Below are 26,201 nucleotides of genomic sequence, written 5' to 3' on the forward strand. Positions count from 1 at the left end.
TGTGAAGGACCTATATAATGAAAAGTACAAGACCTTATTAAAAGAAATCAAAGAAGATACAAAGAAGTGAAAAGATATTCCATGTTCTTCGATTGGAAGAATCAACATAGTTAAAATGACCATATTACCTAAAGCATTATGCAGATTTAATGCAATCCCCCTCAAAATCCCATCAGCTTTTCAAAAAAGAAATAGAACAAAAAATCATCAGATTTATACGGAAGCACAAAAGATCCCGAATTGACAAAGCCATCCTGAGAAAAAAAAAGAATGAAACTGGAGGCATCACTCTGCTCGACTTCAAATTTTACTGCAAAGCAACAGTAATCAAAACGGCATGGTATTGGCAGAAAAACAGACACACAGACCAATGACACAGAATCGAGAGTCCAGAAGTAAATCCGTATTTATATGGGCAAATAATTTTTGACAAAAAAAGCCAAAACATACAGTGGAGGAAGAAAAGCCTCTTCAATAAATGGTGCTGGGAAAACTGGAAAGCCACCTGCAAAACAATGAAACTAGACTTTTGTCTATCACCACACACCAAAATTAACTCAGAATGGATTAAGGACCTGAAACAATAAAATGCATAGAAGAGAACATAGGAACTAAACTCAAGGACCTTGGATTTGAAGAGGATTTTATGAATTTGACCTCAAAAGCAAGGGAAGTAAAAGCTAAAATAAATAAATGGACTATATCAAACTGAAAAGCTTCTGCTCAGCAAAAGAAATTGTCAACAAAGGTAAAGAGACAACCATCTAAATGGGAAAATATGTTTACAAGCAATGCCTCCAATAAGGGCCTACAATCTAAAATATACAAAGAACTCATATGACTCAATAACAACCAAAATACAAATGATCCAATCAAAAAATGGACAGAGGACCTGAACAGACACTTTTCCCTAGAGGAGATATAAATGGCCAACAAATATATGAAAAAATGCTCAACATCGCTAGCTATTAGGGAAATGCAAATCAAAACCACAATGAGATACCATCTCACACCTGTTAGAATGGCTATTATCAACAGGACAAGTAGTAACAAATGCTGGAGAGGATGTAGAGAAAAAGGAACCCTCATAAACTGCTGGTGGGACTGCAAATTGGTACAGCCACTATAGAAAACAGTATGGAGGTTCCTCAAAAAACTAAGAATTGATCTACCATATGACCCAGCAATCCCTCTACTGGGTATTTATCCCAAAGACTTGAAAACCCATATCCAAAAAGATATTTTCACACTAATGTTCATAGCAGCATTATTCACAGTGGCCAGGACATGGAAGCAACCGAAGTGTCCTACGATAGATGATCGGCTAATGAAGCTTTGGTACATATATACAATGGAATATTATTCAGCCATAAGAAGAGGTGAAACACTGTCATTTATGACAACATGAATGGACCTTGAGGTAATCATGCCAGACAGAAAAAGTTGGAGATCACATGATATCACTTATATGTGAGATATAAACCTAAAAGCAACAAATGAACAGGACAAACAGACTCATTCACATGGACTATAGACTAGTGGTTACCAGAGGGTAGGGAGTCGGGGAGGAGCGGGTAGGTAGACAAGGTAAAGGGGGCCAAATATAGGAGGATAGGGTGAGGGTGAAGTGGGTAAAGGAGATCAAATATATGATAGCTGAGGGAAACTGGACTTTGAGTGGTAAACACACAATAAAATATACAGATGTCAAATTATAATGTACATCTGAAAATTATGTAATTGTGTTAACCAATGTTACTCCAATAAACTTAATAAAAAAAATAAAAATAAAAGTATCCTAATCAAGAAAAAAAAAAAAGGCTAGTCAAGAAAGTAGAAGCTTCTTAAGAGATAAATAGAAGAGGAAATAATTAAAAGAATTAAAGTAAAAGTTCAGAAATAGAACCAGAAGAAATTGATCTTGACAATACTAAGGAATAAAAGTCTTTTATAAAATATTGTGGTAATAAAAAAGTCATTGGTATTGCCAAAGTGGAAGTAATTGATAACTTTAGAGAGAGTATCTATGATAAAGAGAAAGCCCAAATGCAGATCATGTTGTACTGAAAAAGGGAAACATTGTAATTGGATACGAGCATTTATTTCTACGCCTTCTTGAATTAATATTTTTAAAAGCACAAACGCATTGAGACTGGGAAGAAATAGGAGAATGATAGCACCAATAGTTGGGTGGCTTGAAAGCATTAAATGAGTAATAATGATTGAGATGACTGAAGAGAATTGAAATGAAAACTGATTGTGGCAGAGAAGCCAAAAAGCTGATCTAATCTCTAGATTTGACCACCAATTTGCAGAAGATGCTGGAGATAGACGGACATGTTGAATGACATCATGAAAATGTCCTCAGCAAAATAATGTGGATGATTCTGCAAAAAAATAGATCCTGTTTCTTCAACAAATATCAATAAAATAGATGTAGAAGAAACAGATGAAAAGAGGATTAACTGACATGTATGGGATTTGTTTAGATTCAGGTTTGATCAAACCAGCTTTAAGACTCCCATATGAGACAATTTTGGAAATTTGAACATAACAAGTATTTTATGATGTTATATTTTATATGTAAAATTGGCACTGTGTTTATGCTTTCAACAGAGTCTATCTTTTAGAGTAACATACCAAAGTATTTCTGAATAAAACTTGAATGTGTTTGTGATTCCTGGTAAGGTACCCCACAGTGGTGATTGTAGGGTTGGCGGAGCAGCAGGGGTTTAAATAATATAAAGTGGCTTTATGTTGATAATTGTTAAATCTGGTGATTTGGGGAAGATTTTGATACTTTTCTCTGTACTCTTGTACTTGAAATTTTTGGAATTAGAGGTTTTAAGAAAAAATCAAGTAAAATTTTCTGAAACATACTGATAAATGACAAATAATAAAGAATTAAATGGGTTTCTCTTTCTTCAAAAAGATTGCTCTAAATATATTGACAAAATTTGTCATTGGAAAAAAAATGGAAAAGTATAGGTTTATTTATTCATTCACGTAATATTTATCAAAGCCAAAGCAATGTGCTATGCAGGAAGAATACACAGAAGGCACAATTAATGACAAAGCATATAATCCATAGAAATATGTTCTTTAAAAGTTACTGCAATTAAGAAATGTACAAAATTACAAGATGTTAAATATTTACATATCACCTAATGTCAGTGTATCACCTAGAACCGTCCTGTTCAATACAGCAGCCATTAGCTATATATGACTACTGAACATCTGAATGTGGCTAGTAAAACTGAGGAATTTAAGTTTTAACTTAATTTTAATTTATTTATATTTAAAAATTCAGCAGTGTAAGATATTTTTTGTGTTACGCAATTTTATTATTTTGGTAGAGCTGCATCTCACTTTAACTATTGGATCGTGTACAATATTATTGTTATATTATAGTGCATATGATGGAAATATTAGTCATTTCTAGTTTTACACATAAACCCATCATCAATTCAGTTGGTATCTATCGATTGAGTCGGTTTGAATGATTTTAATTGCATTAAGGTAGTATTTTAATGTATTTGAATATTTTATGTAGGTTAGTTAGAGTTATAGTGGTACCCATGGGAATCGTAATTGGCAATTGAATGGAATTATTTATTATTATTTTAATGATAATATATATAAATTATTTAAATTAAAAAGTCAATGTGGAAGTTAAAATTAGCTGTAGCAAAGTAAAATGAGAAAGTTGCATGATTCACAAAAACAATTTTAGGGATAATACAAATAACAATGTTAATTCGACATGATAAATTTGATAAGAAATTTTATCTCAAAAGCCAAAAAATATTAAAGAAATTAATCATCTAAAATAAAAATTAAATGTCAAAAAATGTATAAATTATTTTTAACAGGATTAAGATGACATTGGCCAGCTATAAAACAGCTTGGATCCTTGCACACATGAAAAATGCAAATTTTAGATCAAGAGATGTTAAAATAAATTATTTATTTAGGCATGTTCAAATTTATGAGACAATGTTGTCAATTTGCAGTCTACAGTATCAACCTCAGGGCATACATAGTTTTGAATACTTGATATCTTCCAAAGAGGATTTCAGCTAGATATGAAAAAAAAAAAACATTTTTTTAATTATTATGAACGGTGCTCTGCATTAGATAAAGAATTCAGATTTATTGAGATTTTAAAACAAGAAATTGATATTTCCCTATTGCTTCATTCCACTGTATTATACATGTTAAAATATTTACACTTGGGTTTTTGAAGTAGAATATGAAAAGTGTTACAAATACATGAATGATAGTCATTTTTTGGAACTTTTGAAAGAACTAGAAGACAGTATATTTAATGACGTGGAGTTCTTTGCCAGTGCTGATTGGTTAAGCCACAGAAGAGTTTTAAAAAGATTTACTGTACTGTTAACTGAAATTTAAAGTTTTCTCAAAACAAAATAATTGCTGGCCAAATATTTAATAATCAAAGATAAAATGGTAATATAAATTAGGGTTTTTTGTTTTGCACTACATATGAACAAACTAAATTAAAAGCTTCAATAAAAGGAAGAGTTTAGAGGTACTAGAATTAATTTTTAAAATAAGACTTTAAAAGATATAAATCAATAATATTGATTTTAGAAAATTTTCTAACATAATCAATATGCAGAATAGACTGTGCTACATAGGTTAGCTGAAAAACTACAAGAAAAAAATTAAAAGGCTTGGATCATATTGTCAGATTTAGAATTGCTCTTCAATTTATGGAGTGCCACTTTGAATTCAATGTTAATAATCCCAAATTGACACAAGAGTTATGGATTTACTTAACTTGGGCAGATATAGTTTTAAAACTGATATGCTTTTGTTTCAAAATCAAATCAACTTTTCTATACAAGATAAACAAGTTTTATCAATCCAGATGTGATATTAAAAGTAAACCATTTTTTTTTGGTATTCAATTTAATTATTAGAAAACTTTTATTTATGTTGCGAATGACTTGAATAAGTAAATTTAATTTTTAAACTACAAATGTTATAAAATCTAAATAGAGATCAAGCATATCTAATGAAAATTTAGAATCTATTTTGAGATGTGCTGGAGATTTAAAATACACACTACACTTTAAAGATTTAGTATAAAAGAGATTAAATGTCCCAATCATTTTAAATTGATTACATATTAAAATTATAATAGTTTAGATTACTTTGGTTAAATAAAATAAACCATAATATTAATTACACATTTATTTTTATTTTGTTAACATGGATACTAGACAATGTTAAATATGTGTCTCTCATTATATTTCTACTGAATAGTTCAGATCCAGGAAATTCATAGAATTAGAACACATATTCTAAGACAAAAAGCACACCAATATTTAACACTTGTTCTTCAAAATTAGTTAATAACCATCTATGCTTAAAAGAATACTTTAGAGCTGAGAGAAAAATAAGAAACAAAAGAAAGCTAAATTGCTCTAGACAGGAAAGAAATAGGAATTTAGAAGAGGGATACAGAGCAAAGAAAAGAAGGGAGAGAAAAAGGAGACAAGAGGCTTGAGACTAAGGTGGCAGAAATTTTAAAGAGATACTTTAAGAAACAACTAAACTAATAATAATAAACACTTCGTTATCTTCAGTAGGATTGAATAACATGAACATACTCATAGCACTACAAAAAAATTCTTCAGTAAATTTAACTATATACATTCATGCTTTGTGTGAGAGATGTCTTTGGAGAAATCAAAAAAGATTGACTGTGCTCTGCATCTGAGTGTTAGCAATGTATAAATGAGGTGCCTTAGTTGGATAGAAGATGGTTCTCTCCCTAATTCAGTAGATGCCACAAATCAGAGCCAGACTTAACTAGGGAAAACACAAGCCACTCAGGATGTGTAGAGAAAATAAAAAGGATATGGAGCCTCCAGCACACGTAGTCTATGTTCACATATTTTTGTTTGCATCAAAAAACAATAACTCAGTTGACTTGTGTTACTCATTTCTTGGTATTTTTTTTTTCATTTAAGAATTTCCTCTTATTCTCATGTTGACCTTAGATATCAATATTTTTACTTACTATTGGTTTCTTTAACTAAAAGCAGAAAGTATTCCAAAAAAGTATTTTCCCTTAAAACTAACTCCAGGAAAAAAAAAATTGAGTGAGAAGTTTGTAAAAAAATGGATGAGATCAGACTCATTTTCTATAATAGACATGGTTTGTTTTCACATGAAATATGTGCCTCCCTGTTTCTTGTAGTATTAGTATTCCCAATTTTAAGCAGGCACGTTCATGATAAGTGAATTTCTTAACTTCTCTTGGAGCCAGCTATGTATACCACTAAGTTCTGACCAATGGGATGTGAACAAAAGTGATGTGGGCACTTTCTGGGGCATGATCTCCCCTTCCCCTTGTGCCCCTTTCACAGGCTGTATTACGGGTTGTCAGGAGGACTGGATTGCAGCAGCATCCTGGAGATGGAATAGCAGGAGCCATACCTTGGTCCCAACACGATGAAAAATCGAATCCAGCTCTGGACCACTTTTGCACATAGTTACACTTTTAAAAATGTGTTTTATTGTTTCATCCTTCATCATTTTGATTCTCTGTCATCTTCATCCTGCTACTGGTATTCTTGCATTTTGGTGACAAGTGCAATATTCCGTTTCTTAAAAAATATTTCCGCAATCTTTTTGGAAATTTTATATAATCAAATATGCACATTTCTATTAAGAATACAACATGGGGGGTGGGTAGGAATAACCAGAAATAAGGTATTTATCTTATTATGGCTGGTGAGACAAGTGTACTAGTGATGGAAGCTTTTAAAAGATAGTCTCAAGCTCTGCCCAAGAGAATTTAATCAATTTGTCTAGTGTTTTCTCCCTGAGTAGAAATTTTCTGTTGTATAATTCACCTTACTAACATTTGCTTTTATTTATGCTCATAATTCTGATAACTACACCAATCAGCACTTGGTGTCTGCTATTAAAACATTTTATAATCATCCTAATTTGACTAATTTGACCATATGACTCTTTCACCTAAAGTCTCTTAGGTAAGAGGTTCTCCCAGGCTTCTAGTTTCCTAGTATTTTGGAGATGAAAGCATGCAGAGGTTTATTGTGTTATACATATTATACATATGAACATTTGAAAATTAAGTACTAATTAACTTGCAGCTATGATTATTAAAGGAAGGAAAGTAATTCTTTAACACTATTGAAATAAGGCTGCATCATAGATATGATGCTCAAAATATAACTACCATGCAGTTTGGAGGACTTTCAGCAATATATCATAAGGAGAAAGAAGAGAGAGAAAGCATGAGATCAGGGAGGTGTCAAACAGAATTTAATCTTCACTCACTCATTCATCCACTCATTCATTCATTCATTCATAAATATTAGTGAGTGGATAAAATGTACAAAAAAATCGTGCTAAGTTCTCAACGTTTGTGTTCCATCGAAATTCACATGCTGTAATCCTAATGCCCAATGTGATTTTGTTAGGAGATGGGACCTTTGGGAGGTGGTTAGGTCATGAGAGTGGAGCCCTTGTTAATGGGATTATTACTCTTATAAAAGAGAATCTAGAGAGCTCAGTAGCCCCTTCCATTTATGAATTAGAAGTTGGTAGTCCACCAGCTGAAAGCCTCCCACAACCATGCTGGCACTCTGATCTTGGACTTCCAGCCTTGGAAACTGTGATAAATAAATTTCTGTTGTGCATAAATTTCTGTCTGTGGTATTTTGTTACAGCAGCCCAAATAGACTAAGACGAACTGTTTAAACACTTGAGAAACAGCAATGAAAAGAATAAACAGTCTCTTCTCTCATATACTTGATATTTCAATAGTGAGATAAACATTCAAAAAGCAATCGCCTAATTATTTAAATTACTTTTTGAAAGGACAGTGTAGAGAAATGTATGATTTTATGAGCACCTATCTAGTGAAACTGACCAGGTTTGGAGAGTCATAAAAAGTTCTCTAGAGAGATCTGTTTTTGAGCTGAGCTCTGAAGCAGGTACTGAATAAGAAAAAGCAGAAAGGGAGAACATTTCAGACAGAGGAAAAGCATGTGTGAAAGCCTCAAGCCAGAAAAGTCATAAAGTTTTTAAGGAACATAATTGACTTCTATGGCTAGAATTAGAAGAGATAGGGGGAGGTTAGCACTAGGTAAATTTGATGAAGTAGACAAGGGCCAAACCGTGCCTGGTGTTGAAGGCCATATTGATGATTTAGTATTTATTCTAAAGGCAATCAAACCTAATTAAATGTTTTAGCATGGTGATAATGGTATGTGTGTATTCACAAGGTGACATAATTATATTTTTGTGTTTTAGCTTGAGTGCAGGATGGAGAATAAATAAAAGAGAACAGAGATGATAAAATAAAAAGATCAGTTAAGGACTGATCTAGCCAGCTGAGAAATGATAGAAGTGTGGGCACAGTTGTTGATGGCGTAGGTGGAGGAAAGTGAAAAGATTCCACTTACTCAGAAGTGACAGGATTTTAGATGTGATAGATCATGGAGAAAGGAGTTGCATAGATAACTCTCAAGTTTCTAGCTCACACAGTCAGGAATACAATATGGTTGGTCGCTCAGTAGGATAGAGCACACTGTAGGAGGTGTGCCTTTAACAGAAAAGTAATGAATTAAACTTTGAATAAATTGAGTCTGAAATTCCAGTAGGACACTCCAGTGATATAGTTAAGAAGGAAGAAATATACACAGATCTGAACTGTCTAGGTGGGATGAGAGAAAGAAATAGTTATAGAGGGAGGGGCGGGGCAAAGGGAAGGAGAGAGAGAAAGAGAGAACTCTCCATGTGTAGATGGTAAATGAAGTCATTCATTTATTAATTTTACAAATATGTATTGAAAACTGCCACACACATCACCCTCCTCACAAAGCAACACTGTATCAGGCTGCATTATCCCATGGCCAAGCATCTTTTCATGTACCTGTAGGCCATTTGGATGTCCTCTTCAGGGAAAAAAAAAAAAAAAAACGTTCATTTAGTTTTTCTACTTGTCCTTTAATTTAATGTGATTTTTATATATTTTGGATATTAACCCCTTATCTAATAAATGGTTTGCAAATATTTTCTCCCATTCCATAGGTTGCCTTTGCATTTGGGGGGTGTGTCTTTTTCTGTGCAGAAGCTTTTTAGTTGGATGTAGTTCCACCTGTCAATTTTTGCTTTTGTTCCTTGTGTTTTTGATGTCATATCCAAAAATCATTGCTCACACCAATGTCAAGGAGCTTCTTCTCTATATTTTTTCCAAGGAGTTTTATGGTATCAGGTCTTATGTTTAAGTCTTTAATCCATTTTGTGTTAATTTTTGTGAGTAATGTAAAATAGGGGTCCAATTTTATTTTTCTGTCTGTGGTAATGCAGTTCTCTCAACAACATTTTTTAAGAGACTATATTTTCCTCACTGAGTATTAAAAATATTTAAAGAATGCAAACAACTCGACAACAACAACAACACAACAACAAAACAATCTGATTAAAAAGTGAACAGAGGACCTAAATAGACATCTTTCCAAAGAAGACATTCAAACGGCCAACAGGTACATGAAAAGATATTTAGCATCACTAATGCATATCAAATCCACAATAAAGTATAACCTCATATCTCTTAGAATGGCTGTTATCAAGGAAACGAGAGATAGTTATCTGAGAGAATGTGAAGATAAGGGAACTCTTGTGCACTGTGGGTAGGTAACTTGGTTCAGAGACTATGGAAAAGAGTATGGAGTGTCTTTTAAAAATTAAAAATAGAACTAACATATTTTTAGAAATCCTACTTCTGGGTATATATCTAAAGAAAATAAAAGCAAGATATTGAAGGTATATCTGCATTTCCATGTATATTGCAACATTATTCACAATAACCAAAATAAGGAAACAACATAAGCATCCATCAACGGATGAATAGGTAAAGAAGTGACCATATATTATATGTACATATGTCTGTGTGTATATGTGTGTATATGTATGTGTATATATATGCATATTTATATATAAAATATATTTTTCAGCCATGAGAAAGAAATCCTGTCATTTGAAACAACATGGGTGGACCTTGAAGAGTAAGATAAATCAGAGTAGACAAATACTGTATGATATCAGTTGTGTTTGAATCCTAAAAAAGCTGAACTCATTAAAAACAGAGAGTAGAATGGTGATTATCAGAGGTTAAGAGGTGGGGAAATTGAAGAGATGTTGTTTAAGGGGACAAACTTGGAACTAGTAGGTAAAGAAGTCCTGGAGACCTAATGCACAGCATAGTAATTACAGACAATAGTACTGTATTATAAACTTCAAATTGTTAAGAGACTAGACTTTTAAGTGTTCTCACCAAAAAAAGTAATGATAATTATGTGACATGATAAAGGTGTTAGTTAATGCTACGGTGATAATCATCTTGCAACTTGAAAACCTTAAACTTACACAATGTTATATGTCAATTATATCTCAATAAAATAATTTTTAAAAGTGATTGAACTGCCATTAACTGCTATGAGTAAGGCTATGGATGGAGGTGAATTTTAGAGGGAAAGATTCATTCGGGCCATGCAGAGCTCAAAATCTGCATTAGACATCAAGTGAAGGTATTCATTAAGCAGTTAGATATAGAAATATGGGGTAGAGAGGTAAGGTCTCAGTTAGAAATCTACTTTGGGGTGATATAAGCAAGGAAATTGTGTGTGAAGCCATATAACTTTACAATAAAATCATCAAAATGAAATCATCAAACGATTGATGAGGAGAGAAGAGGTCCAAGGGTTGGATGAAATTGCATACACATAAAGTATATGGAATTTAGAAACTCTAATTTAAATGTCTAACATTTTTAAAAGGCAAGTAAAACTTGAAAGGGGATATTAATGACATAGGAGGAAAGTTAGGAGAGGAACAGAGGCCAAGGGAAAAATTAAAAAGTTGATTCACTCCAATAATTCAAGAAAAAAGACTGTCCTTTGGCAACAGTCCAAGATAGGAAAGATAATCTCCAGAGCTGGTTTTAAATCCATTCAGTTGGTCGGTGAAGACTTGCATGGCTAAACCAGCTCTGGTAACCTTCCATTTAAAAGTCAGCTACTCAGCAACAGCCTCATGCCAATAACCAACCTTCAAAAACTGAATTTAACCTATTTCTAAATATTCCCTTCTGAACATCTGTCTGTCTTTGCACTCCAAACCTCCCCAGAACACTGATGTTAAAAAGACTGTGTTTTTCAAATATAGTTCTCCCTTACTTAGCACACAACACATTCAGCTTTCTGTTTCAAATAAAGAACAGACGTCTCTTCCATTGTTAATGTTCGAAAAAGAGTAAGCAGAAGTGTTCGATATGACTGAGAGGTTAAAGCAGACAGAACTATCAGAGATCACTGGATTTCTCAACATGGAGATTATTGGTAATTTTGCAGTCATTTCTGTTCAGTTCTGAGTGAATCGGGCTATAGCTGTTTGAGTAGTGAGTGGGAACTGAAAATGGAGGTAGTAAAGAGAGAGAATTGTTCTTTTTTTTTTTTTTTTTTTTTTAATAAACTTTTCATTTTGGACTGCTTTTAGATTATAGTGAAATTGCAAAGATAGTGCAGAGCTCCCCTGTACTCCATACCCAGTTCTGCTATTATTAAAATCTGACACTAGAGCACACTGTTTTCAGGTATTGCACTCTGAACAGACAAGACAACGATTAAATAGCTAGGGGAGAGGCTAAAGGGCTTTTTCCCTTTGAATAATCACCGGTTCCTTTCACTGGTTTTGTCTGTCTGTTTGTTTACGATGGGACACACCTGATGTCTAAGGAATAATTAAAACAATTCTGAAGACAGAAAGAACATGAAGATAGCCTTGAGAGGTGACCTCTTAAAGAGTTTATAATTGACATTATTTATGGTCTTAGATAAAACTGATATGTCTAGTTCTATTTGTTTTAATGCACACCACACTAAGGAAGCTCTAAGTCTCCTTTTCCATTCTAAAAAATGGACATCGACTTTATAGCTGAAGTTATTACTGCTAGCTCATGTCCACTATCACTATGATAGCACTTCTATGAATCAGGCAGTCCATATAATTTCACTTCAATTCTTATATTTCATTTCTAAATGCTGTAATTTGACAGATAAGCTTCTATGCCCATCAAAAGGTGACTTGAGGCTGAGGCACATTACATATTTTTCTGATGACTTCGCTTCAGCTCACTTTACTATAACATATAAGGAGGAACAAAAGTGAAAGTCACTATTTATTGTGACTGGAACACTTTGGCTCCTTCCAATGATATGAAATGCATCATTTAGTAATACTTGTGGTTATGAAGGAATAATTGATGTATTAATGCAATTTAAACCAATAGCATGCTTTAAGAAATTTCCTCGAAGAGATTTAAAAGTCAAAAGTGAAAATTTAAGAAGTACCTGAGACAAAGAATAAACATGAAACAGGATACATCTAAAAAAGTTCAAACAAATCTAAGAGAGTAATTCACAGCCTCAGCTTCCCAGAATGGTTGCCAAGAACAAAGGCAGAACAGAACTACTTCCTCTTCCCTCCTGCCTTATGGCATGTCTTTCATGTCAGGGAGCTAGAAGCATTCTTTCCTTTAAGCGATGATCTTAATTCGTATTTGTACTTCCTTTCTCTAAAACCAAAGTTTATATACAACACAGTCAAGGTTCCCAAGTTATCAGAACTATAGTATTAGAAATGTCACACTTAGTAGATCAGGAAGCCTCCTATTGTTGTAATAAACAGCTTGTAAGGAATGTGAAACTGAAGCCAAAAAAACCTGGAGATGTCCTTATTTTCTGCTTCCCTGGTTTCCTTTGATCAGAACCCTTTTCCATGTGTCTTAACTTTTTTTCTCACTCATCTCGTACCTGTATTGCTGAATGCTGAAGAGGCTGAATGTCCAGGCTCTCATTTTCAGGAAATCTGTTTGGGCACTAAAATGCTGGCTGAAATTGCAAGAAAAATTGGTAGGCTAAACGTCACTCCCATGGATAAGAAAAAAAAAAAAAGCTACTCATGGGTATAGAGTGGTTCTGCAAACTCTCTCAGTTGAAATGAGTATAACTGGAATATCCAGAGAATAGAATGAAAAACACTTGAGTTAGATGACATGGCTTTTGTCTTTCATTAATAGAGTAAGCTAAATTTACAGAATAGCTTAAATACTCTAGAAATGCCTGTGCCAACAATTTGCTAACAAAATCTAGGCACGAGTGTTGCACAGAACCCGGCCAAGTCTGCTCCGTGTGATTTCACTTTAGGAGCACTAGTCATTTTATCTGTAAGGAAAAAAAAAATATCTCAGGACACAAGTAACACAGAAACATTACTCATTGTTATTCATGAAGTTCCAAACACTCCAAGGACACCTGTACACCGGGGAAATTTCCTCAGATTGCATTTCAGTTCTTTCACATGCTGTTGCCTGCATACTTGGAGCACGGTCCCATTGCTGACCTCAGCCCCATCAGGCAGTGTGGAGCGGTAGTCCACAAGACATCAATGGTATGGTTGGCTTCTCCACTTAGCAAACACATAAATTTGTGCAAGGTACACAATCACAGATCCTAAACACATAAATTTGTGCAAGGCACACAATCACAGATCCTTGTGATGAAACACAAGGTAGTTATTTTCACTCTCATTTTGCCAAAAAAGAAAGCTAAGTCCTACAGAAATTATAATTTGTTGAAGGCTATGGAAGGAAGAAGTAATTAGAAAGACTGGAAATTTCTACTTCTCTTTCTTTAAAATGGAGATAATATCTGCTTTACTAGCTTTAAAGAATGTAAAGCATTATGCAAAAGAAGGATTGTTACCTGTAGAGATCTGAGTGGTTTGAAAGGGAAACTGTGCAAAGAAAAAGCATAAAATCTATCATTCAGCCAGCTTTTCTGCCTCGTATCCCCCACCCCAAATTGTTTTGGCCTGCATAGCGTTGCCTCTTCGAAGGTTAAACTCCCTTCTCAGACTCGGTGCCCAATCAAGATTGGTCTGTGTGGGATTTATAGGTCTGACTCTCACACTCGATATGTGTAAGGAAATCCAAACAGCTATCTCAGCTATTTTTATCCATGATATTGGCTAAAAATTAAATTGAGATTGCACGATAGCCCCAGTTTTCCTTCTGCCCAATCCTGCTTCCTTTCTTCCTGTTCCAGGTATATTGCTCTCAAGAACATTTTCTAATGAAGTTACCATATACAAACTTCTACCTCAGAGCATACTTCCTGGAGAGGCTGACCTGTGACACAAACATCTTTTCTTTGAAGACAATGAACACGTTTTACAAATATTGCCTCAGTTGGGGTGAACTTTTGTTGTGTGACTAAAACTAGTATTACTCCCCTACCATTGCAATTGTTTCCTATAAGAAAGCTATGCACTCAAGAATCCTTAGATAAATATGATTTGAAGAGTGTGGTTTATTCCTTCTCCCTCCTAAGTCTAAGGTCACCAGGTCTGTAAAGCACCTTGAAACCCAGACACCTGGCTGGTCACAGTCTCAGCATGCACATGGAAATCCATGACATTTTATGCTGTAAAGGGACAGCTGAAACAGAGTTGATTGTTCTCTCTCTATATAATTGCCATTTAAAGAGAAGAAACTAAAGCTTAGAAGAGGTGATCAAATTATGCAAGCCCCACCCTTCCTTTATTAAATAGCAGAGGTGGAACGTGACTGAAACTCTGTATGACTCTAAAATTCTTGCTGTATATTTCAGTAAACAGTCATGAAAAGATACTGGTGCTTAAGGGCAGTGGCCTAATGTAGGTTCAATGGTACATTCACAGATTGTACCATTGATCCCTCATGGTATAATCTGTAAATGACATCAGAGACTTGTTGAGTAGAGAGAACTGGTTTTGAGAAAAAGGGAGTTCTGGAGGAGGTAGGTATAACCTGGGAGAAGAGAGAAATGATTTCTTTAAAAAATAACAAAAAACTGCCAACCCCATTATTTTCCCATCCCAGTTATCACTTAAATCTCCAGGGCAGAAGAATAATTGAAAGAGAAACAAAACAATTTATTCGGGAAAAAGAAAAGAAAAGAAGCCACTGTACCTTGTTTAAGCAAAGATAAAAGGACTCAGAAATAGCAAAATGAATGCTGTCCCCAGATCTGTGTTTCTCTTCATTTTGGGGTGGAAAGAGCTAGCTTTCCAGCTGCTACCAACTGCTCTCATGCCTTAGCTACAGCATTTATCCAGGCATCTTTGGTGAGTGTGCAACATCAATATGCAGTCAAAAGTCCAGTGCAAGGTCGACTACGATAATGAATTGTTCTGCATAATGATGTTACATGTCCATGCCCCCATTGACAGGACATCATATCACTGCTCTCTTAATCTGATTGCAAAGATTTTATCAGGCTCTGCCAGGTGTGGAGAGATGCTTCCTGAGCCCTGAGCCCTGATTAATCATATCTCGGGCTGTCAGGTTTAGATCCTGAGCAGAGAGGAGACAAGACTCTCTTGTTACAGGTTACAAACCCAAATGCCCAGCCTATTGTTATACAGTAACACCAGCCCAGAGGCTCAAGGTATTTATGTTTCAAGGAAATCTATATTGTCTGTAGCCCAGGGGTTGGATTTCACATGTTAAGCAAACAAGATACATCTACATGTGACATCCAATCCACAGGCTACATTTATCTTATAATGTACATAACATTTGATTGTTTATCAAGTACTTTACTATTTATACCACTAGAGTCTTGGAAGGTAGGTAATATAAATACTATTGTCATTTTACAGGTGACTAAAATGCAATTTGCAGGGGTGAAGTGACTTGTTTATAATCATATACCCAGGAAATAGAGAAGACTAAATGTTGATCTGAGCCCTAGATTCAAATTCTTTTCATTCTATATTAAAAACACTCTGTTTCTCTATGAATATCTTCTTTTCTCTGGTAACTGCTTCTGCTCTCTTGACTCCTGCCCCATCATGATATCCTGCTCTGCTTATTAGTGGCTTCAATCTGTCACATAGTTTTAGATTTAGTGTTTGCCTTCACCTCATGCTTCATTTTTGAAATCTCAAATCTCCTGGGTTTTGTCTTCTAGCCCTGTCCACTACTGCTCAAGCCTAGCCTGGCTGATGCTCAACTAAAGATAATATAGTGTGACACATAGCTTATTGCATTACTCAGTATTTAAGGTAATGACAATGGAACACAGAAAAGTGAAATTTAAATGTGGGTTAAACAACTCACTATTAGACAATTAAACCTAGACAAAGAGAGCAAAATTTACATATACTTTGACTCTTTACATGTTTGCCTTTTGTTTCCTTTCCAGCTCTGATAAACAGCCAAGTCCTCACAAAAGCAAAAGCTTCTCTAGCATCTCCATGACAGGAAATACTAAGCATTGCTATCAGAGAAGAAAATAATTATATGCCTACTGCGTGCTTCACTCTGTGGAAGGAACTTTATACATGTTATCTCATGGAGTACCTCAAGTAATAGGGAGTACTATAATTGGAAATAATATACAACAAACAGAAATGATACAGAAGTGGTTCACGATAATTTGTTAGTTACTTTATGCTTTCAGAACTAGAAGCTAGAAACTTAAAACATTCTAATAGGTGTCAAAGCTCAGCCATAAGAAGAGATAAATGTTTCCAATTAGCCATGGTAATAATAAAAATATCTACTATTTTCCTGAGCTTCTACATGGTGCCAGACTCTCTGCTAACAACAATGAATATGATATCAACAATATTTACAACAGCCCTCCAAGGTAGTTGTTAGAATTCCAGTCCTTTCTACTTGATGAAATTGTATTCTAGAAAGATTATACGATTAGAATGTAGTGAATCCAGGATTTAAGCAAGACCAGCTAAGAAGCATCACATAGCATAGAGGCTCCAAGAATAACACTTACTGTTCAGGTCATGTTGCTTCGAAAGGAACTGAACTAGGCAAATATTTTGCAGCCGTTCCTTAGATAACCCAGGGCAAACACAGGTTTGAAGTAAGGGCAGATGTTTCAGGCAAACAGAAGAAACTAAGGGTGGAATCCCAGCTAGGGCATAGTTACCAAGCCAGTCTATGACTGCACTGAGAACAATGAGTCTATCTCTACGGCCTCTGTTTCCTTTGCTTTTTTCTATATTTTCTTTATTTTTTCAAGATAGAGATTAGTTTTCTTTAGTTTTGTTTCAGCTCCCCTTTTTTTCTTTTCCCTGAAACGTTCTTTTTGGAAAACTACCAGTCTATCTTGGCTGAATGAACATAAAAAGGATTTGTCCCCATTCTACCCAGGAGCTATAGTGAGTCCAAAGAAGAGGCAGAGTGGAAACAGAGTCAGTCCCAGGAGAGCTGGTGGCCCACAGGAAGAAAGGCCCTGGAGAGACAGAGTGGGAGACAGCTGTGATCAGCTGAGACCTTCTCTCCTAAATTTCATTCTCTTTCCATTCATTCTCCTTACAAAATTCCAAAATTTCACTCATACACTTTCTTAAAAAATATCCACGTAACCTCCCAAATTGCTTAGATTCAGGAATTCAGAAGAGAGCAGAAGTGTGTCATCCTTTCCCTACTATGTTTTGAAATGGTTATATTTTATGTTTTATTATGTATCTTAAAAAAATTGCAAAGAAAAAGCAAGACTTCAATAAATTTTAACTATTCCTAAAGACAACTCTGGGCTTACCTTGTCTGAAACCAAGGCACCCCAAAACTTTGAAAATCAAATGAAATAAACACATGCTCACAAGAACTTAAGAAAAAAAAATAGAGTTAGAACTAGAGGCTCTCCACTCCTTTGAAATTAACAGTTTCAAGTGGTAGGGGGTCAGCATTTTGTCGGGCTGGCTCTGTATTCCACCAGTGGTTATAAAAAGAACATGTGCCTTTATTTCAGCAATTTCTTGGCCATAGATTTATTGTATTTTTTCCTTTGTAAATTTGCTGAGTCCTCAGGAAGGCCAGCTTAAAAAAAAAAAAAAAAACCAGTGCCAGGTGGTTCTAGAGAAAATGCTTCCACGGATTCTGATATTGTCACCTCACCATGGGAGAAAAGGCAAGGGATGTGACATCATCACTGTTTATCAACATAAAAATGAAATATCATGATATCTGCTCTCTCACCTGAGATGACATTGAGAGGTTCAGAGAGAAGCTAACACATTTCCCCATTAGTAGTAACTTTTGTCATTGAGAAGAACTTCCCTCAGTGATTTTCCCAATGACTCACACAAAATGGATAACTCTGTTGTGAAGTCTAGAGTGAACAAGGTGAAAAATATAATATAGGGTTCCCTGTCTTGAGAAACTCCTTAACTTATCCTTCATTAAACAAATATTTAAGGCCAATTAATATGTAATAAGCACTGTGCTACACATTGGAATTCAAGTGTGCATAATAAAAAAGATAATAATAATAATCTGAATAATGGCAACTCATATATTAAATGTTTACTAGCATTCAGTACACCAGAAACTGTACCTGAAATTCATGTACATCTTCTCATTAAATTGTCTCCTAAAAAGCCCTATGATGCAGATATAATTCTTATTTTATTTCACAAATGAAGAAACTGAAGCTTAGAATAGATATTTGCGCCAGATCTCAAAGGTAGAATATAATGGAAACAGAATTCAAAACCAAGTCAGTGAACTATAGAAAGAAGACAGACTTGATCACTTTGCTATCTCACCTGGAGGTTTTTAAGAGATTTAGCATATCAGGGAAGGTTCTGGATACTAAATTTTGTTAAGGAAGGAGACTTGATTGGGCATAGCCATCTTTAATATGAAGATGATCGAAGGTGGTCACATACTAACTCAACTCCTCTTTAGAGCAAAGGGAGTTAGGATCACTGCTTCACCAGGAATATTCAGGGAGATCTCTAGTTACAGAAAAGATGAATTATTGGCTCCAAGAATATATATTTGTAGTAGAATTAGAGACTTTCACATCACTAGTATTCAAATTGTTACTTTTAGTATAGAACAAATATGTTTATTTATATTTATTATAATTTATTTCACTTAAAATAAAAATTTGCCTGTAATGACATGTTCTTAAAAAGACACTTAAATAATTTTAGCCATAAAAAAGAATGAAGTACAGGTACATGTTACAATGTGTGAAAACATTATGCTAAGTGAAATAAGTCAGTCACAAAAGGCCACATATATTATGTGATTCCATTCATACGAAATTTCTACAAAATTAAAATCTATAGAGACACAAAGCAGATTAGCAATTGCCTAGAGAGGGGGTGGCAGATGAGATATTAGAAGTCATAGCTATAGGACACAGGGTTTCAATTAAAAATTATTGGGGTGACATTGATCAATAAAATTCAAAAAGTTTCAAATGTACAATTCAACAGTATGTCATATATATATTGCACTGTGTGTACCACCCAGAGTTAGATTTCCTTCCATCACCAAATATTTAAGATGATACAAATTGTCTAAATTTGACTATGGTAATGATTGCAAACATTTGTAAATATACTAAAAACCATGGCATTTTATGGTTTAAATGGGTGACTTGTACAGTATGTAAACTATATCAATAAAGCTGTTCTTTGTTTTTTGTTTTTAAAGAAAGAGGAATAGGAAGCTAGGAGCCCCACTTCTACCACTCCCATCCTTACTGAGACTCCTGAATCAATTCTACAGAGCTTTAAGTTAAAAAAAAAATTCTCATAACACTATTTCAAGCCATTTATGAATATGAAACAGAAGGCACTGCTAAAAATCTACAGGTAGAGCGGGATGAAAATTTGATGTCTCTCCTTCATTCACTCTAGGGACCCAAAGAAGAATACTGATGGGTTAGTCAAGTCAAATAAACACTAAACATTAGCTCATGTCACCGAGGTTTGGAGCTTTTCTTTTGATGGTGGAAGCAATTACAGTTTGGAGCCCATATGGAGCATCCTATCCTCTTTATCCACACTTCTCTCCAGTCATTTGGAACAGGAAAAGAGGCTTGGACTTGATTCTACCTGAGATATAACCCTTTTTAGAAAGACCTGAAACAAGTCAATTTAGGTCTAAGAAAAAGTTTTCTCTCTCAAAGATCTAAGAAAAAGTTTTCTCTCTCCTCCTTTTCTTGCCTTGATTTTTCATGGAATTTACCTTCCCTGACATTGACATGGTATTATATCACATTATCTTCTTTTCCCTTCTCAAAGATTTCTGAAGATGGAACTATGTCATTCACTTTCAGTAGCCTATTTCAATTTTTATATCTAAGACCACTAAGACAGTCTATAATGCCCAGTCAGAATATCCCTACTGCAGTTAAGCTAAGTTGCTGTCTTTCGTCATTCCCGTAAATGGAGAAATGCATCTTGCCTGCACTAAGAAATCCGTTTTCTATACTTCAAATAAGAATAAAAGAAAAAAAGCAGACTCTTGCTAATAGGTCATGCAGCTTTCACCCTCCAATTTCATGCTTAAAATTTATTAAAACAAACAAAAGATAAAGTTAATTCTAATGAAAACATAAGTAAAAACAAAAACTCTTGGTACACTGAAAAATAAAACAGACACATAACCTAATGTCAGAACCTTGACTGCATCGACATTAACACTAATTAATCACTGGGGTTTGCAGGGCAGGGAGGGGTTGTGGGGGATTGTTTCATGTCAAATTAAGCTTTTATCTCTTGATACAATTATCTATATCTATATCTATGTATATATATCTATGTATATATATATATAAAGGAGAGGTGAGAATGAGCTGCTTTTTCCCTTTGCTACTGTTTATACATGACCCAAGTCTGCATCGATAAAAGCATTATGAAGTTCCTCCTCTTCTCTGGGAGTACTAATTTTAAAAAGAGAAAGATTCACTTTCAGGTATAGAGAGCTATTGAAACTATAGAAAGCTGTTTGGGTCCAGTCCTTCCAGCCAGAAGAAGAGGATTACCCTCTCTCAGGCAGCTAGCTCCTGCAAAACCAGATGAGCTCCTGAATCCTATTAAGAAAACCCTATTCACTGTACACACACTGCAGTGCATTTTCATGCCTTCTGTCCACTTTTAAATTGGGCTTTTAAGAGAGGGTAACACATGCAAATGGTAGTATGACTTTCTAATGCCCATTCCCTCCCAAACTCATCTATTTGAACAACTATAAGTACATGAAAATATCATCACAAGAGCTAAAGATTCCTGTTAAAGATCATAGTCCTAAGTGAAGAACAGAAATAAAAAAAGACAGATTGAAGAGGGGAGAAAGATATTCACATTAACCCCATCACCTCTCCACCAAGACTAGAGCAGAGATGCATTCTCCCCATGGGAGAATAAGAATGAAGTGAGCACCCAAATTCACAATGTAACCCTACCCCCATGCATGCCAGATCTAGGCCAACTTCAGTGGCCCTAGGAAGCTCCCAGGAGACTCCTGTGAACCCAGATCCTTGGCTCATCCAGCCACCCACCAACTCCAGTGGCCCCAGGAGACTTATGTGATACCAGGCTCCCAGTGAACTCCAGCAAATTCTGGCTTCCAATCTACCCATTCACCAGTCAGTTCCAGCAGCCCTGCATGGTTCCTGTGGCATCAGGCTCAAAATCAGTCCCTATTAACCCAGGTTCCCAGCTGGACCCTGCACCAGGCTAACACTGTACACCCAGACTTTTGATCCACTCCAGCTATTTGTTATCAGTTTAAAATATTGTTATATATGAGATGTTTTATGTAAGAGTCATGGTAACCACAAAGCAAAAACCTATATAGATACAGAAAAGAGAATGAGAAAGGAATCAGAGAATACCATGGAAAATCATCAATTCACATAGAAAGACAGCAAAAGAGGGAAAAAGGGACAATGGGACTACAAAACAGAGAGAAAACAATTAGTAAGATGGTATTATTAGTAGTAAGTACTTACCTAATAATTACTTTAAATGTAAATGGAATAAATCTCCAATTAAAGGCATAGAATGCCTGAGTGGATTAAAAAACAATACCCAGTTATATGCTGTCTATAAGAGCCTCACTTTAGCTTTAAGGACACACACAGACTGAAAGTGAAGGGATAGAAAATGATATTCTGTATAAATGGAAACTAAAAGAAAACAGAGGTAGCTGTACTTATATCAGACAAAACAGAAGTCAAAAATGGTAACAAGAGATAAAGAAGGTCATTACATAATAATAATTAAGTCAATTCATCAAGAAGACATAACAACTGTAAATATACACACACCCAATATTGCAGTACCAAAATATGTTAAACAAATACTGAAGATCTAAAGAGAAAACAGACAACAATACAGCAACAGTAGGGAGATTTAATATCCCCACTTTAAAAAATGCATAAATCATCCAGCCAGAAAATCAATACAGGAACACTAGACTTGAAGTGTACCTTAGACCAAATAGACCTAATAAAGAAATACAAAACATTCCATCCCAAAGCATCAGAATACACATTTTTCTCAAGCCCACATGAAACATCCTCCAGGATATGTTAGGTCATAAGACAAACCTTAGCAAATGTAAAAAGATTTAAATCATACCAAGTATTTTTTCTGACCACAATGGTACGAAACTAGAACAGGAGGAAAAACAGAAAATTCATAAATATATGGAGATTAAATGACATGTTACTGAATAACCACAGAGTTAAAGAAGAAATCAAAACAAAAATTAATAAGAAATCTTGAGACAAACAGAAGTAGAAACAAAACATACCAAAACTTACAGGATGAAACAAAGGAGTTCTAAGTGGAAAGTTTATAGTGATAAACTCTTACATTAAGAAAATAAAGGTCTCAAATAAACAACCCAACTTTACACCTCAAGGCATATAGTCTTGTAGACTTTCTTTTATAGGTATTTAAATATACAAAGTTTGTTCTTCATTTATTTCATTTTCATATAAAAAATCATTCCTATTATTAGATGCATGTTTCTCACTGAAAAATATGTCTTGGAAACCCTGTCTTTTCAATTGAATATATCATCATTTATTTACCTGTTCACTTATTGAAAAACATTTGAGTGATTTCTAAATTTGAATTATTAGAAGGAATGCTTCAGTAAGTTTCCCTATACAAACATCATTTCGAAGAAGTACTAATATTACTATAAGACATATATCTTAGAATTGTTAGATTTAAGAATATGCACTATTTTGTTGTTTTTTTCCTTTTTTTCAAAATGCTCTTCGATGTTATTATACTATGCCTCTTCCATTTGAACCTTAGAATTAATTAGAATTAATTTGTCAGTTCTATGAAGAAACCGTGTACAATATAATTGGTACTATCACATAAATAAATTCATTGAAAAGACATGCTAGAAGAATGACATTGAAAGACATTTAGGATATACATAATTACATGAAAAAAACTGGATAACAAAACATTTTAAAGTAAGGCCCTCAATAGGTGAGAAATAAATCTATTTACTTAGATAATCCTAGAAAGAAATATACTAAAATATTACTAGGGATTATCTCTGGTTAATAGGAACAGTGATGATTTTTATGTTCTTATGTTTTTTAACTGACATTTTAATATAAAATAAAAATTTGTTAACATGCTTATCTCTAGAAGAAGCAAAATATCTGAAAAACTCTTCAATTGAAGCAAAGAAATTTAAGTCATTTAAGAAATTTAGTTTAAATACAGAGTCTATTTACTGCCAGTAATAAGAGTGAGTGTGGACTACCTAATTTTATCATAAAATTTTCATGTAAATAAAATCCTTTCCTCATTGCCTGAAGATATTATGTTGGATCACAATAAACAAGAAAAGGTAAAGTGGGAATTCAATAAAAATTTTTATCTCAACAGAAAATTGTAATAGTATACTACACATAACTGTGCTGGCTGGTCTGGCTTTAAATTTATGACCATAAACCTCAAACAGGCCTTGAGGGATGCCTACAAATTTCCTTCATTTCCCCACTCAATTCACTCTCCTTTCCAGCTCTTGCTTCTCATTTCACTGAGAAAATTACAGTAAGGACATAGTTTCCATATCCTCATGCTTCTTCCAAGTTTATCAACTTCCCTCTATACTCTTCAGATACTCCTCAATGGATGTATTATCCATTAGACAATAGAGTAAATAAATTGTCTATAATCCTAAAGTCGGTCCATTAACCTGTTCCCTGGAGCCTATATACAGCCTCACTCCAGAAATTATACTTTCTGCCTTTTTTATTTCTATTGCGGAATGCTATAAATATATAAATCGTAAAATCTAAATAAGGAAATTATTAGTTATATTTAGATTTTATTCCAGATATTTATGTTTTGAGTGTTCATGGTAAAAACAGAAAACACAACTAATATTCTCCTCTTGGGACCAGTCAGTCAAGTATAACATACAAGGAGACAATAGCCTCATACTTCTACTCCCTATTAAGAAGATCTCGACTTCAAGAATCCCACTTTCTTGTCTCTTATATTTCCAACTCATTCCTTCCAGGAACAGGAATATGATAAATTTTTAAACCCACAAAAATTTCTAATCTATCAGCCCTATATATTTTCATTGCTTATTACCCTTATCAATCTCTTATCCCTTTGCCTGGCAAGCCCTTCTTAACTACATTATTCCCATCAGCATTCAAACATGATATACTATCTCCTACATTAAAAAATAAGTTTTTCTTTACCTGACATCATGATCCAGTTAGTGCTCCATTTCTATGATCCTTTTCAAGGAAGTCTCAAAAATTTTTTATCTATTTTTTGACATATCTCTCCTATAATTCTCTCTTGAATGCTCTCTGAGAATGTTTTCATTTCTACCTCTGCACTGTAACCACTTTTGTTAATTCATCAAGTCTCATTATCAAAGTCCACATTACCAAATTCAACAGTTATTTATCAGTCTTTTTCTAATTTAGTTTCTCAAAAGGATTTGACACAGGCAATCTCGCCATCTTTTGAAATATTCTTCACCTGTCCCTTGGGGTCCCAGACTCACTAGGCTTTTCCTCCTTCTGTTTACTATATGGATCTTCCTCCACTACCCAGTATTGAATTATTACAGTGTCCTGGGACTCAACTGTCTAGATATGATCTTGACTAGTTCTGTGGCTTTCAATTCCATGTATATACTAATTACTTCAAAAATGTGCTTAGTTCAACTTCCCCTCTGCATTGCAAACTCACAAATCCCACTGCCTACTGAATAGCTTCACTCAGATTTCAAATAAACATCTCAAATTTAACTTGTCCTAAAATGAAATTTTACATCGTCTCCCAAGTTTTCCTCATCTGTATTCTCAAGCTCAGTAAGTTGTATCACTGGTCACTTAGGCACTTAGGCTAAAAAACTTGGATTTCTATGACCCCTCTCTTTCTTTCACACTCTACATCCAATACATTAGAAAGTAAATTGGCTTTATCAAAATATATCCAAATTCAAAACTATCAACCACTTTCACATAACCACCACATAATTTCTCACTGCAGCTACTGCAATGCCCTCTGAACTCTCTCTTCTCTCATATTATACCCACTGTGGTCCATTCTTTATAGCACTAGTGGAATGGCAAAGTAAAATAGAAATTAGAGCACATTACTTCTTTGCCTCAAACCTTACACCCTCCAGCTACCCTTTTCCAGCATCACATCCTAACTTTATTTCAGCTTCTTCCTAGATGTCACCTTCTTTAAAAAGTGCTTCCTGACAATTGTGTATAAAAATAGCAAACCCCTTAAAATCTGCCTATATTTGCTTACTTATTTTTGTACCCCACCAACTGTAAAGTCCATCAAGAGAGAGATTTTGGTTCACGGCTATATTCTTAATGTTTAGGTCAGTGTCTGAGAGGTAAATAAACATTTGTTGGATAAGTGAATAAAATAAATCATGCTTCCTGTGCCACTTACTTTTTAATCAATACTTTAAACTCACTAACCCCATTTCTAGGGTATGCATTTAAGCTTAGACATTTCATCCAAGAATTAGAAAGCCATGTTAATAAGGTAGCCAGATTACAAGGACAGTTTTTATATAGAGGTCATCATAAAGACTGAAATAATATATTAATGGATGAGAAATAAATGCCTTCCCCAAAGCCCACTCTGCTCAGTGTTTTGGGCTGGCAATAGAAAGCCTTCAGTCTTTTCAGGGGAATGCCTTTCCCCAAGGCTCCTAGTCCCTTGGCAGGCTGTGGTAATAATTTTCTTTGAATAAAATCCCAGGACTTGGGATGCTGGATTCTATTCCCAGC

The sequence above is a fragment of the Pteropus medius genome, unplaced genomic scaffold, assembly GCF_902729225.1.
Source record: "Pteropus medius unplaced genomic scaffold, Ma_sr-lr_union100, whole genome shotgun sequence".
NCBI lineage: Eukaryota > Metazoa > Chordata > Mammalia > Chiroptera > Pteropodidae > Pteropus > Pteropus medius.